At 46.4% G+C, this 14,441-nt stretch overlaps 1 long non-coding RNA gene across 6 annotated transcripts in view; it reads left to right on the top strand.

Annotated features, from left to right (window-relative positions):
- The window catches only part of LOC141577876 (uncharacterized), a 62,927-nt gene that overhangs the window by 46,023 nt on the left and 2,463 nt on the right, over positions 1-14,441 (top strand). For 4 of the 6 annotated variants that reach the window (XR_012507405.1, XR_012507408.1, XR_012507404.1 and 1 more), the window contains one exon: positions 4,801-5,735. The exons of the other annotated variants lie outside the window; for them this stretch is intronic. This is a non-coding gene — a long non-coding RNA (uncharacterized LOC141577876). Of the gene's footprint in view, positions 1-4,800; positions 5,736-14,441 lie in introns of those variants that run through there. 6 annotated transcript variants of the gene reach the window in all.

Raw genomic sequence — 14,441 nt, 5'->3', positions numbered from 1 at the left:
AAGAGTTCTTTAAACTTAAAATGATTGTCATATCTGTTATAAAATTTCTTAGTTTGTTCTTTGGCTTCATGTACATACTTTTTGATATGGCATTGAATATATGTATTTTTAACAAGTTGATGTGAAATTACCATTAAAGCCATAGGATTATAAGCTATAACTCAAAATATTAGAAATTTCACTGGCTTATTTGGAAAATATTGTGCATACAATTATTATTATTAAATTTAAAAATAATCTGTATTATTTTGTTTTCAGTTCTGGTAAAATACATATAGCATAAAATGTATTATGTTATCACTTTTCAACGTTCAGTTTCATAGTGCTAAGAACATTCACATTGTTGTGCATCCAATGTCCAGAACTCTTCCTCTTGCAAAACTGCACCTCTATGTCCACTAAACATCAACTCCCATTTCTTTTCTCAGAGCCCCTGGCACCCACCTTTCTGCTTTCCCTCTCTATGAATTTGGCTACTCTCATATTTCATGTAAGGGGGATCATAGAGTATTTTCCCGTTTGCGACTGGCTTATTTCACATAGCATAATGCCCTTGAAGCTCATATATGACGTAGCAGGTAGCTTCTTCCTTTTAAAAGCTGAATACTATTCCGTTGTGTGCATAGACCACATTTTGTTTATTTATTCACCTGTTGATGGACGTTTGGATTGCTTCTATCTTTTGTCTGTTGTGAATAATGCTGCTCTGAACATGGATATACAAATACCTTTTTGAGACTCTGCTTTCAATTCTTTTGAATATTTATCCTGAAGTAGAATTGCTGGATCATTTGATAATTCTTTTTTTTTTTCAGGTAATTCAAGTTTTTTGAGGAACTGCCACACTGCCTTCCTCTTCCTCTTCCTTTTCCTCTTTCTCCTCCTTCTCCTTCATCACATAGTAGCCATCCTAATGGTGTGAGGTGATATCTCACTGTAGTTTGGGTTCTCATTTCCCTATGATTAGTGATGTTCACCATCTTTTCATGTGTTTGTTGGCCTTTTATGTATCCCTGGAAAAATGTCTGTTCAAGTTCTTGGTCCATTTTTAATTGAGTTGCATGTTTCTTGTTTCTATTAAGTTGTAAGAGTTCTTTACGTTTCTGTTTATTAACCCCTTGTCAGATATATGATTTGCAAATAACTTCTCCCATTCCACAGGTTGCCTTTTTATTTTGTTAATCATGTCTTTTGATGCATAGATGCTTTTACTTTTGGTATAGTCCAATTAATCTATTAATTGTCTGTGATTTTGGTGTCATATCCAAGAAATCACTGCTAAATCAATGTTATGAAACTTTCCCTTACAATTTTTTCTAAGACTTTTACAGTTTAGCTCTTTCATTTAGGTTGTTGATCCACTTTGAGATAATTTTTTTTTTTTTTTTTGTATATGATGTGAGGTAAGAGTCCAACTTCATTGTTTCACATGTGGATATCTGGTTTTCCCAAAACCACTTGTTGAAAAGACTCTTTCCTCTATTGAATAGTTTTAGGATCTTTGTCTAGTATCATTTGACCATATGCATGAGGGTTTATTTCTGGCCACCCTATTGTATTTCATTGGTCTATATGTCTTTTTTTTTTAAGCCAGCATCACACTATTTTGATTACTGTATATAAGAGATTAGGAAATGTGAAATTTGTGACTTTGTTCTTCTCCGTCAAGATTGTTTTGGGTCTCTTGAAATCCCATGTGAATTTTAGGATGAATTTTTCTAGTTCTACAAAAGATGCCAGTGGGATTTTTGTTCGGGATTGCTTTGTCTTTAGATTGGTTTGGGTAATATTGATATCATAACAATATCTAGTTTTGCAATCCATGAACATGGGATGTCTTTCAATATACTTACATCTTCTTTAATTTTTTGAGCAATGTTTTGTAGTTTTCAGTCTGCAAGTCTCACCACCTTGATGAAAGTTTATTCCTATGTATTTGATTTTTTTTGATACTATTGTAAATGGAATTGTTCTTAAAATTTCCTTTGGAAATTTAGTTTAAGAAATGCAACTGACTTTTGCCTGTTGATTTGGAATCCTACAACTTTGCTGAATACATTTGTTAGTTCTAACAGTTTGTGTGTGTGTGTGTGTGCATGCACACACGCAGTCTTTAGAATTTTCTACATATAAGATCATGTTGTTGGCGAGCAGAGAGAGTTTTACTTCTTCTTTTCCAATTTGGATACCTTTTATTTCTTTTTCCTGCCTAATTGCTCTGGCCAGAATTTCTAATACTATGTTAAATAGAAGAGGCAAAAGCAGGCTTTATGGTCATGTTTCTGATCTTAGAAGAAAACTTTCAGTTTTTCACCATTGAGTATTATGCTAGCTATGGGCTATTTATATGGACTTTATTATGTTGAAATATTTTCTTTCTATTCCTAGTTTTTTGAGTTTTTTTTTTTTTTAACCATGAAAGGGTTTTGAATTTTGTCCAGTATTTTTCTGCATCAACTGATACAATCATGTGTTTCTCTCCTTCATTCTGTTAATGTGGTGTGTTGATTAATTTTCATATGTTAAATTATCCTTGTATTCCAGGAATAAACCCCACTTAGTCATGGTGTGTAATCTTAGTTACGTTCTGTTAAATTGCATTTACTAGCATTCTGTTGAGGATATTTGCATCAATATTCATCAGAGATATTGGTCTGTAGTTTTCTTTTCTTGTAGTGTCTTTGTCTGGCTTTGGTATCAAAGTAATGCTGACCTTATAAAATGAGTTAGGAAATGTTCCCTTCTCTTCAGTTTTTTGGAAGAGTCTGAGGATGATTTGTATCAATTCTCTTTAAATATCTGGTAGCATTCAACAGTGAACCCATGCCATCCTGGGCTTTCTTTGTTGGGATGTTTTTGATTATTGATTCAAACACCTTATTCGTTATATGTCTGTTCATGTATAACTAGTAGCATGTGTCAATTTTCTATTTCTTCATGATTCATTTTTGCTAGGTTATGTGTTTCTAGGAATTTATCTAATTTATTTAGATTTTTCAATTTTTTTTTACAATTTTTAATAGTATTCTCTTATAATCCTTTTCATTTGTGTAAAATAAGTCATAATGTCCCACCATTAATTTGTGATTTTAGTTATTTGAGTCTTCTCTTTTTTTCCTTTGTCAGTCTAGCTAGCTAAAAATTTGACAATTTTGTTGATCTTTTCAAAGCACCAACTCTTGATTTTGTTGATTTTCCCCACTTTTAAAACTAATTTGTTGATCTTTGCTTTAATCTTTATTATTTCCTTCCTTCTGCTCGCTTTCAGTTTAGTTCTTTTTTCTAGTTCCTTAAGGTGTAAAGTTAAGCTGTTGATCTGAGATCTTTCTTCTTTGTAATGTAAATGCTAACAGCTACAAATTTCCCTCTTAGTACTGCTTTTACTGCATCTCATAAGTTTTGGTATGTTGTGTTTTTATTTTGATTTGTCTCAAGATCTAGCCTAATTTCTCATCATGTATTTTTTGACCTGTTGGTTTTTTAAGAGTTGTTGTTTAATTTCCATACATTTCTGGCTTTTCCAGTTTTCTTTCTGCTGCTGATTTCTAGTTTCATTCCACTGTGACTGGAAAAGATACTTTGTATAGTTCCAGTCTTTTAAACTTGATTAAAACTTATTTTGTAGCCTAACATATAGTCTACCCTGGTTCCATGTGCACTTGAGAAAAATGTTTGTTCTCTTGTTGTTGGATGGAGTGTTCTGTGTATGTCTGTTAGTCCAAGTGGTCTACAGTGTTGTTCAATCTTCTGTTTCCTTACTGATCTTCTGTCTGGTTTCTCTATTAATTATCGAAAGTGGGGCATTGATTCCCCTGCTATTATTGTGTTACTGTCTCTTTCTCCCTTTAATTTTGTCAATGTTTGCTTCATTTAGGAGCCCTGATGTTTGGTACACATATATTCATAACTGTTCTGTCACCTTGGTGAATTGAATTACTCTTTTTCTGCCATACAATTTGAGTTTTCTAAAGTCAAATATATCAATTCTTACATTTATGATTTCTGGGTTTTCTGTCTTATTTAGAGAGGTGTTACCCACTTCAATATCCATAAATGAATTAACCATTGCTTTCTTCTAGAATATTTACATTTTTTTATGTATTCATGTTTGATCTGCCCAGAGATCCAAACACTATTGCTCAGTGTGGACTTGAGCCACTAACACTCTGAATTGACTGTGATCCCCCACAGAAGTGCAGGACCCTTAGCTCTCTCCCTGTTCTGTGGTCTTCCTGGCTTAGCCTGCCTTCCTGTTGCCCTCTTTGCCTACCACTCTCCTATCAAAACCTAATCAATTAATTAAGTGTCTCCACCCACTTCCAGGGAGGTCCATCTCTGTTGTTGCTGGCTTTCCATATCTGTTAAGTAAATTTCAGCCAACATTTCATACTTGTCTAGATAGTGCCTGGATGGTGTAAATACATAATAAAACTTAATTAAGTGGCTACATGAAAGATCGCTGTGATTCTGGTTTCCACACATATCCTGAGGATATGAAAAGAGACTCAGAGACAATAGGATGAGAGATTTACACATCACACACAAGCCTGGGCCAGGTCAGTCATTCTTTAATGTCGTCTAGGGAGGGATTTGGTCTGAGAGGGAGAGTTGAACCCAGGGAAGAAGTTATTTTTGCACGGGAATCATCACCTTTCCCATAAAGAGGGGAATGTTGGTGTTTACATCCTTGGTGATGATTATGAAAGGCGTATTGAAGTTGATGGTCAGATGCTTAGACCAGCTGCCCTCTTCTAAGAGAGTGACCTCAGCCTGTTCTGTCTCATTCTCATTGATGCTCAGCACAGTCTTATGAATGGCCTGGAGAAGAGGGGGACAGAGGACTGTCTGAGGCAGAGACAGGCTGCACCATACCCCACCCAGACCTGGGAGGAAGGCACCACATGGTCAGAGCTGTCCTGGGACTCAGGACACAAGAGAACCAAAGATTCATGACTAAATAAAGAACCACCTGATTCACAACTAAATCATCATGGTTTAGTGGAATGAACATGACTTTCCATCACAAAGATCTGGGTTCAGATCCAATTTTCCCCACTAACTAGCTACGTCACTTTAAGGACAAAGACTGCACCTCCTGGAATCCCTGTTTCGTCAATAGGAAAATCAGAGCTATGGGATGGGATGATCCGGAGCCACTAGGGTGCTTCATGTGAGGAACTTCACTCAGTGTAGGTGCCCAATAAATGTGTGTGTGTGTGTGTGCATAAGTTTGTGCATGTGTGAAAGGTGTGCATGTATGTTTGAGTATCAGTGTGCGTGTGTGTGTGTGTGTGTGTGTGTGTGAATAAGGAAAACAAAATCGAAGATCATCCTCTGATCATCTTAAGGTTCCATCAACTGCTCAGACCTATTCACTCAACCCCATCCCACATGCCTCTACTTAACCCTTCCCTCATGGGGGACTGGTCTCTTCTCTGTCCTTCACCACCATACTCATGCTTCTCTCCCCACCTAGTCTGTCCTTCCCCAGCCCTGTCCTCCGCTCCCTACAGGGGACACAAAGGCATCCTCCTCAAGGCCTCTGTCTGAGCCCACACTGCACCCCCACCTCTTCCCCATCACCATCCTCAGCGTCCCCGGGAAGCAACCCACCACCTCGGGAGGTAGATTTTCTTGCATTTTGTCCCCTTGGCTCATCTCTTGTTTATAGCACCACATTTTAAGCTCCTTGGGGACCAGGACTTTGATGGGGACTTCACAGCACCCCAGCCCCACCCAGGCACTCCAGGTCACAGCCAGGCATTGAATTGCAGTTGCTCCTTTGGGCACCTTTAAGTCTCCTGAGTAAATGGCATCCTTAGTTGAAATCGCTCCGTAACTCAGACTCGGTCATTTGCCAATAACTCCTAGTGTCACAGATGCAGGTTAACAGTCCTTTGCAGTCCCTGAGCCCTGAGCCTCTCTCTGCAAATAGGGGTTTACTGGGACGCAAAGAGAGGAAGACCGCAGCCAAGGATGAGGCAGAGGGTGAGTGACACAAACTCAGAGGAGGGCGTGAGGCCACCTCTTCCCCCCATCATCTGACCACATTCCAGTCCTGGTGGAGCAATGGTGTTCCTCAGGGACCTCAGTCTGCAGGTGTGTTTGTGACCCTCCGTCCCTTCCTCAGCCTCCTCCCTGAGCTGCAGCCCCCGTGCACATTCTGGCTTGCAGATGTCAGGGGCACACTCACCTTGGACAGCTTCAAGGGCACTTCCTCAGCGATCCCGGAGAGGTCAGCCCCATTGCTAAAGACCTTGGTGATGCCCAGTTTGCCCAGAGCAGTTTTCAGATCATATGTTCTAGAAATGGACAGTCTGGGCAAATTTAAATTGACATTCCTGTCAAAATGATTAGAAAACAAAAGACTGTCACAGAATTGAAATGTTCCCTTTTCTGGTTGTCTCCCTCACTTGGCACCCTGTCCCCCTGCCCACGTGAGGGTGTGAGGCCATCCTTGGTTTATTCTAACACAGAGTCAGAGATTGTTAGAATCACAGGGATCGTCTTGTCCTGCAAAGCCTCTCAAATGTCTCCTCCTCTGAGAAGGCCTCTGGGTGGATCCAGGGTGTCTTCTGGGAGCACCATGCACACTACTTCCCTCCAGGGTTTGATCACCGCCAGACTGGGACTCCTCTGGGGCCAGGATTCCAGAGGACCATGGGGCATGCTGGCAGGTCCTGAGTGACATCAGTTCAGTGAATGATGAGTGGGTGCGCGGGGCTGGGAACTCAGCTCTCGTTTTCCACGGGGACAAAGCGTGGTCCTGACAGAGTCTGCCATGTGTGCCAACAGGCACTTGGGCCCCATTTGACCCGGTCTGGACCCAGCCCTACTAAGTTCTCTGCTCTCAACCCCGGCGCCAGGAACGTGGGCACGGAACTGGGGTCAGGGGGAAATACAAAAACATCTATTTGCTTTTTGCCCTTATACTTCTCTATATTTTCATTTTTGTTTTATAGTGGACATGATAAAGTAGTTCACCTGGACGTGGGCAGATTAATGAACACAGAGATGTGCATTAATATGGGGCACGTGTCAGGAATGTGGTCAAACCACCCTCGTCTAGTGACAGAGGAACCAGAACCAGCCTCCAGGACGTCCCGGAGTTTTCCCGCCCTGTGTCTTTGCTTTCCCCACCTCTCCGAGTAGGATTCCCCCTCAACTCACAGTGGGCTTTGTATCCTGTAACTCCACACTCCCCTGCCTCCTTTGCCAGGAAGCCCACCTCTTCCTTCTGCGCTCGCCCGTGACAGGCGTTGGCATTGCTTTCCCCGCCCTGGGCACTGGCCCCCGGGAAGGGGCAGTGTCCACAGTGGGGAGGAAGTGCTCAAGGACAGGACTTTTGCCTCCTCACCCCTGGACACTGTCCCTCTTACAAAAACTGGTCAGTGCTTCCTGGATGGATGCTGGCCTATTTCTGGAAGCACAGGGTCATGCACCAGATATGGCCCCCCCTCCCCCCTCCCTGTGGCCAGGACCGGTGTGGCTCCCAGGTCAGCCCTAGGCTGCGAATCACTGCATCTCAAAGCTTTGGAGGATCAGGGAGAGGTGGTGCTCCCTGAGCCCGTCCTTCAGCATCTGCATATTCCCCACATTCAGGCAGAAACAGGGAGGCGGCGATTCTGCCCTTGAAGTACTGCAGCAGGACCCCGGAGGAGAGCGTGTGGTCCCGGTACGGGTGTAACACGGCCAGGCGGTTGATCATTGGCACCTTGATGGTGGTCTTCTCTTCCACGTGGAAATCTGTCACAAAGTGCTCAGCCTCAAATTTATCGTTTCATTTGCCTGGAGAGAGATGGAGGTGCACATTCGCTGGGAGTGGGACGAAGGTTTAGAAAAATGTGCTAGAAAAAGGAGCCCTGAGGACCCCTGTTGAGACACTTGTCTTTGAGCCTCAGTTTTCCCATCTGTATATTGGGGCAAAACCAAAATCGTCAGGCTACTGAGGGGCTTTTGAAGATAATCAGAGGTGGGAGGAGGATCCAGAATTCCTGTATCGTAGAGGCTAAACCACATCGACCTGGGTGGGAGAACAAGCATTTTTATTTGGACTTTGTGTTTATTTGCGCATGACCCGAGGCTGATTGACGAAAACTATTGGGAGTAGTTGGAAGCTCCCCAAGTCTTACGTGGCACCTCCTTGTCTGAGTCTCCCTGTGCCTTGGTAATTGGCTGGGCTTGTTATTCAGGGAATCCACTCTTGTTCCTGCTCTAATGGCTTTTGCCTGAACCAACACAAGAAATGCAGATGCCCGGGCAGGGCGCCCTCTGCTCCAGCTGGAGAAGGTCACCATCCTGCTGAGTCAGAGTGGGAGGCTGCCTCAGGCATCCCAGGGCCCAGGTTTCCCATTTGATGGGAGGAAGAGACTGAGGCTGGGGAGGGGACAAGACCCACCTGAAGTCCCACTGCAGAGCTGGGACCGGGCAGGTGCTGACCCCGGCCTTGGTGCTCTCCGCCACACTGTTCTCCCTCAAGAACAAGGAGCTGACAGTGTGAAGGAGGCAGCCCCTGGCCTAGACACTCACCTTCCCTCCCCCAGGCCATCTCCGAGGACCTATTGAACTCCTTAGAATGGGGCCCAAGGTTTCTGACATACTCATCACTCAGAGGGAGGAAGGCAGGCAGAGATTGCAGTTTAGTTGAGCACCTGCTGTGTGAGCATATAGTCCTATGACCTTTGTAAGTTGTTTACTCCTTCCAGAAACCTGCCGACAAGGGTCTTATGATGTCCATATTACAGACGGGAAACTAGAACCTCGAAGAGGTAAAATGACGTGTCCATAGACAAACAACTAATAGGAAAGAGAGGCAGGATGTGAGTCAGCTGGAACTGACCATCTTGGCGGATTGAGATGTCAAGGAGATGATGTATGCCTCAGTGGACATCAGCGTTAAGTGCCTTCTTAGAGTTGTAGCCTAGGGCCTTCATGATCTCAGTGCGAGCGTCACCCTTGGCCCCCAGGGAGGGCATCGCAAAGGCTGTAGCGATGCTCACTGCGGTGAAGACGATGTTTTTGTTGTCGGACTGACGGGCCAGTTCACGGTACAGTTTGAAGGCAAAGTTGGCCAGTTTGGGGGCCATGTTGGGGAAGTGTGGGGTTATGTAACCATCGTGGTGGGATTCATGCATAGCGCCAGAGACCTGACCTCACAGGCCTGCCAGCAGGAGGAGGCCCCGCGTGGTGGAGGATGCCATTGTCCTGCAAGAGAGAGAAGGGGGCCACGCCCCAGTCAGGCCACTCAATGGGTTCCTCAACCACTGATCGACAATCATGGGAAAGCAACCACAATTTATTGAGCATCCACTATGTGCCAGGCCTGTGCCATGAACTGTCCTCCTTCGTCATCCCTGAAACACTCAGAACACTGGCAAAGACACTACAGCGCTCACCAGGTGCCAAGTGCCGTGCTAAGCACTTTCCGGCCCTGTTGCGCCACACTCTGCTAACAGGCCTAGGAGGTAGGTCCTATGACCCTCACGGCTTTACAGGTGAGGAGACCAGAGCCCCTAGAGGTACAGCCACTTGTTCCAGGTTACAGAGCAGCACAGTGGCAGGACCAGAATCGCCTGCCCGGGAGTCTGGGTCTGGGGTCCACGCGCTGGACGGCTCCGCTAACGGCTGCAATGACCCCGAGGTGTAAGGGCCACAGCCCCTATTTTACAAAAGAGGAACCTGAGGCACAGGAAGGGCAATGTACGTGCTCACGATCACCCAGGAAGTGGGCCAGACCTGGCTCAGGGGTGACTGGACCTGGAACAGCCCTCGGAGGGCCTCCACTGAACCCTGTTATTTAGCGGACAGAGAGGCTGCTGCCCAGAGTGGGAAGGGTCTTGCCCAGTGACACACAGCCAGGACACAGAGAGCCGCGGGGACTCATCCTGCCTGGTTCTGGCCCAGACTCTCTGACTCCGCACAATCACTCGGTCTTCCTTTCCTTTAAATACCTCACTTTATAAGCCACCTTAGCCTGGAGTTGCCATCTGATTCTGCAGTGTTCCAGGCCTGGGGAAGGCTGTGGAAGCAGAGCCCACGAGAGACCTCAACCTCCAGGCATTCACAGACATTAACCCCTGTCTCATGGGGTGTTTTGTTATCTTCATTTCACAGGAGGTTAAAAGTGAGGCTCGGGAGGGTCAGTCCCTTGCTCAGGGCCACAGAGCTGAGCAAGCAGAACTGAGACACACAGGCCCCTGTGCTTCTGGCCCGGCGCTCTGTGTACCTGACACCTGCATCGCTGAAGCGGAACGTGCCTGCTTGTGAGGGCTGGGCACACGGGAAGTCGGGGTCTCCAGCTCAGGACTATTACTGGGCTGGGCATTTATTCTGAGGGGGGCTGTCCTGTGCCTTGCAGGGTGTTTAGCAGCATTCTGGAGAAAACTAGGTCCCAATAGCAACTCCCAAGCCCCAAGTGTGACAGTCAGAACTTCCCCAGACACTGCCCAGTGTCCCCTGGGATCAGAGTGCCCCCATGGGCTCCCCTGTTGCAGGGGCTTTGGTGGGGAAGGGTGCAGAGCAGGAGGCCTGCTCAGGAGGCCTCCTCCCCTCTAGATGAACGGACTTTTCTCATCAAAGAATGGGCTTGGGTCAAGTGATTCCCAATTGAATTTATTCACTGGGGCCGAAGTGTTGACTGGACTCAGTCAGTTTGGGGTGTTCATTCTTCTTGAGTGGGGACCTGGTCAAGGGGGTCCCAGGATTCTGCTGTGGCAGATTGTGCCAGGCGTTCAGGAGACCGCAGAAAGTCTCCAGATCTGTCACCTTGGGAGCTCAATGCCTCTGTGGGCCTTTGGCTCCAGGATCTTGAGGATCACTGCCTTTAAGAGTCTTAATGACAACAGCCACTGAGTGTCAGGGCTGTTTCAGTGAAACACTCACATGCAGCCCCAGCCCTGAGAGGCCTTTCCTGACCTGGCCACACAACGAGTCTCAGACCGAGACTCCAAATTATTTGCAATCCCTGCCGTCAGCTCCCCTGCCCCCGTGGGACCCTTCAGCCTTCCATCCTGGGGATCAGATGATGGGGGCCTTGGAAATGCTGGTCCCCTCAGTGATACAGGGTGATGGGGAGGAAGAGGTGTTGGAAAAGCAACTCTTTAAGCTTTAGACAGGTCTGGGTTCTAATCCACCTCTGTCACTCCCCAACTAGGGCCAAAATTTGAATCTCTCTGAGCCTCCTCTTTAAAGTGAGATTGTGGGGAGGAGTGAGTGGGAGCCGTCTAGCTGTCACACGCACAGCTGGCAGGGACCTGAGAGGTCAGCTCTTCAGGGGAAGAGGACACTGGGTTTTGTGCACTAAACCTTTAGGGTCAGTGAGGGGCTGGAAGATAGAAGACAGGGCTCTGAACCCAGATAAGAAAGGGGAGGAGGTGACAGTGAAGGACAGCAGGGTTATCGGCGGGGTTAATGAATACACCTCAGCCTTGCAAAGGGGGACTTCCAACAATGAGTTCAAAGCCAGGGGTCCACTGTGCAGGGGGTAGGGTCCTTTGCTCATTCCCTATGTAACGATTGCTACGGCAAGCATCGGCACCAGTCACAAGACTGCTGCTACCATCTGAGTGCCTGCTATTGGCATCTTTCAAGCTTTGTTGAACAGCCCCATCTTTCCTGCCAAGTGCCAAACCGGTTGAGTGAAAGGACACAAATAAGGCCCATGAGGACGTATAGCACCTTCACTGCTGACAAAGCTGATCTTGAAACCTGGGGCTTATTTCTGTGGGACACTGGGCTTCCAGAAACGGGCCCCTGAGTTAGACAGCTCACATCTGCAGCACTGTGAGACTGAGGCCAGGTCTTTCCGTGGCCTGACATCCAGCCCACGGGAAAACTTCTGGGCTGCCCAGGCCCAAAATAAGAGTGGTTATAGAAATGAGCCATTTCATAGAGCCCATATGGAAACTCAGCAAAGTAGATAACTCTTTTTCACCTTTTACAAATGAGAAAAATGAGGCACAGAGAGGCTGAGGAACTCCCCCAGAGTCACACAGGCTGCTGTCTCTTAATATCTCTCATGCTATACCAGAGTGAGTCTTTTATCTCCCTGGGCTGCTGGCTGTGTCCTTGCTGGGGAGGGAGCTGCCTTGGTGAGAGAGCCTTTCTCTGATTTCTCCACTCGGTAACATTCCATTAGACCTTCTATGCCTGGCTCAGACTTCATTCAGAAGCGGTCCCGGGAGGGCCTGGCTGTGAGGGAGGACGTGTCCTCTGCCTGCTGCTGTGAGGACCCAACAACGAGCAGCAATGGAAAGGCCCAGCCTCAAGGGGCTCTCAGGGCGTCCACGATGCTTGTGGATGTTTGTGGCTCATCCCTGATGCTTCTGGAAGGGATCTGAAGGTGCACACTCACCACCCAGCTGGGCCTCTAATGATTCTGTGTCAAGTTCCAGTGTGGGTTTTTTTGTTTCTCCAAACCAAGAAATTCTCCAGCCCCAGCTGTGTGTCCTACAGTTCAGTTCTGACGCTATCTACCTGGAGATCACATCAGATCCCACAGGTCACACACTCAGCACTGCAAGACTACCCCACCTCTCCTGCAGACACCAGTCACAAGTCCAGGTTGTCACCTGTGCTTCTGACCCACGGGCTATAGATTGGAGTTTCCCATGACCCCCTCCTTGGGTTCAACTGATTTACTAGAATGGCCGCAGAACTCAGAGAAACCTTCTATTTATTGGATTACCAGTTTATTAAAAAGATTAACTCAGGAACAACCAGATAGAAGAGATGCATAGGCCAAAGTAGAGGAAACTGAGCGGAACTTCTGAGCTCCCTCTGAGCTCATCACTCTCCCCAGTCCACGTGTTCATCAACCCAGAGGCTCTCTGAAGCCCATTCTCTTGGCTGTTTCAGAGGCTTCATTACAAAGGCATGATTGATTAAATCACCAGTGGCGGTTGAACTCAGTCTCCAATCCTTCTTCCCTTCCTAGAGGTCAGGGGTTGGTTTTCCATGGCAACCAGCTCCCATCCTTAGGTGACCTGGGGCTTTCCAAAATTCACCTTATTAACATAACAAAAACAACTTTCTAGTGCTCGCCAGTTAGGAAATTCCAAGGGTTTTAGGGTCTCTGTACCAGAGCCAGGGATGATGACCACGCATATATATTTCTTCTTATTAATCACTGTATCACAGCCTCATTCATTACCCGTTGTCCACAGCCACAGACCAGCATCCTTTACAGGTGGGACCTAGGCCTCCTTCCTATTCCCAGGATATTGCAGGTACCCAGTAAAGGTTTTCTTTTTCTTGTTGAGCTAATAAAATAATGTCCAACCCACGGGCTTGTGGAGAGGGTCAAGTGAGCTCCTGGGAGGGAGATCGACATGTAATCAGCATCTTCCATTTCTGAATTAGTGCACATGTGTGAGAAGCCAGAAGTACCCCTGACCTTTGCCCTCTTTTTATGAATGAAGCTTAGATGGCCCCACCAGTCAAGGCAGAGTTTGCACTTAACCTCAAAGGGCCATTTATTTATGCTTTAATATGGTAATTCGTATGTCTTTTTCCTGCAAATTTACAGGGAGGTGTAAATATCACTTCCTCCATTGTCTCTGCCTGAGTCCGGAGCCTGCCTGTGTGTCTCCCTCCAATCTGTCTATACACTCTCAAGGGGAGCGCGGGCAGGCTCAGGTGAGCAGCTGCCCTGAGTTTCTTTAGCAAACTGGTTACACAGAGGGTAAAAATGAATGGACGGAGTATCCACTGGGGAGGGAAGGGTTTGGGGTCGTATCCTTTGATTTTCATCCCAACTTCACCTTCTTGAAGGGAGGATTTTTGTCCTTATTTAGTTTGCATTGGTAGTGTCATGGCATCAGTGCATGATGGGTACTTCTAATCTGCAAGGCTAATTTTATTGAAATGAAGGCATAATGAGAAAAAGGTTACACTTGGACACTGAAGATTCCTGCCTTTTCCCATCTTTCTTTGTTGGCCTCCAGGCCACATGTCACCCCAAAATGTGTTACTGCGTTATCAGCCCAGAGGTTCCTGCATTTCTTTCTCTGCCCAGGGACCCCTGTTGTTTACACAGTATAGGGTCTCCTGCATTTGGCATGTGTCCCTCCTGTTTGCTCAGTTCCTGCCATTTGTCCTGCATCCCCTTTCTCTACTCATATCTAGCTATCCACCTGCTCTAACGCTTCGACATGAAATGATGGTATCTTAGGTGAATTCCCTGGACTCTCAGGAATTCCAAGAGGTCTCGGCATCTGTCCCATTACCGCCATGGAACGCCAGTGTTGGGGGAGTATGCAATGTTGCTTGCTCAAGGCTGTGAACACTTTAAGCTTGGGCAGGAAGAGCTCCAGCAGATCAGGGGGGCAGTTTTTCTTGTGGAGGCATCCCAGGCGTGTGCTGTGGGCTCCCAGTGTTCCTCACACTTGAAGGAGGAAGTTCGCTTTGCCTAAGTCCAGCGTGGCCCATCTGGTGTGATGTGG

This window comes from Camelus bactrianus, chromosome 6 (assembly GCF_048773025.1).
Source record: "Camelus bactrianus isolate YW-2024 breed Bactrian camel chromosome 6, ASM4877302v1, whole genome shotgun sequence".
NCBI lineage: Eukaryota > Metazoa > Chordata > Mammalia > Artiodactyla > Camelidae > Camelus > Camelus bactrianus.
The sequence above is the reverse complement of the archived record's forward strand: the minus strand, read 5'-3'. Positions and strand labels throughout refer to the sequence as shown.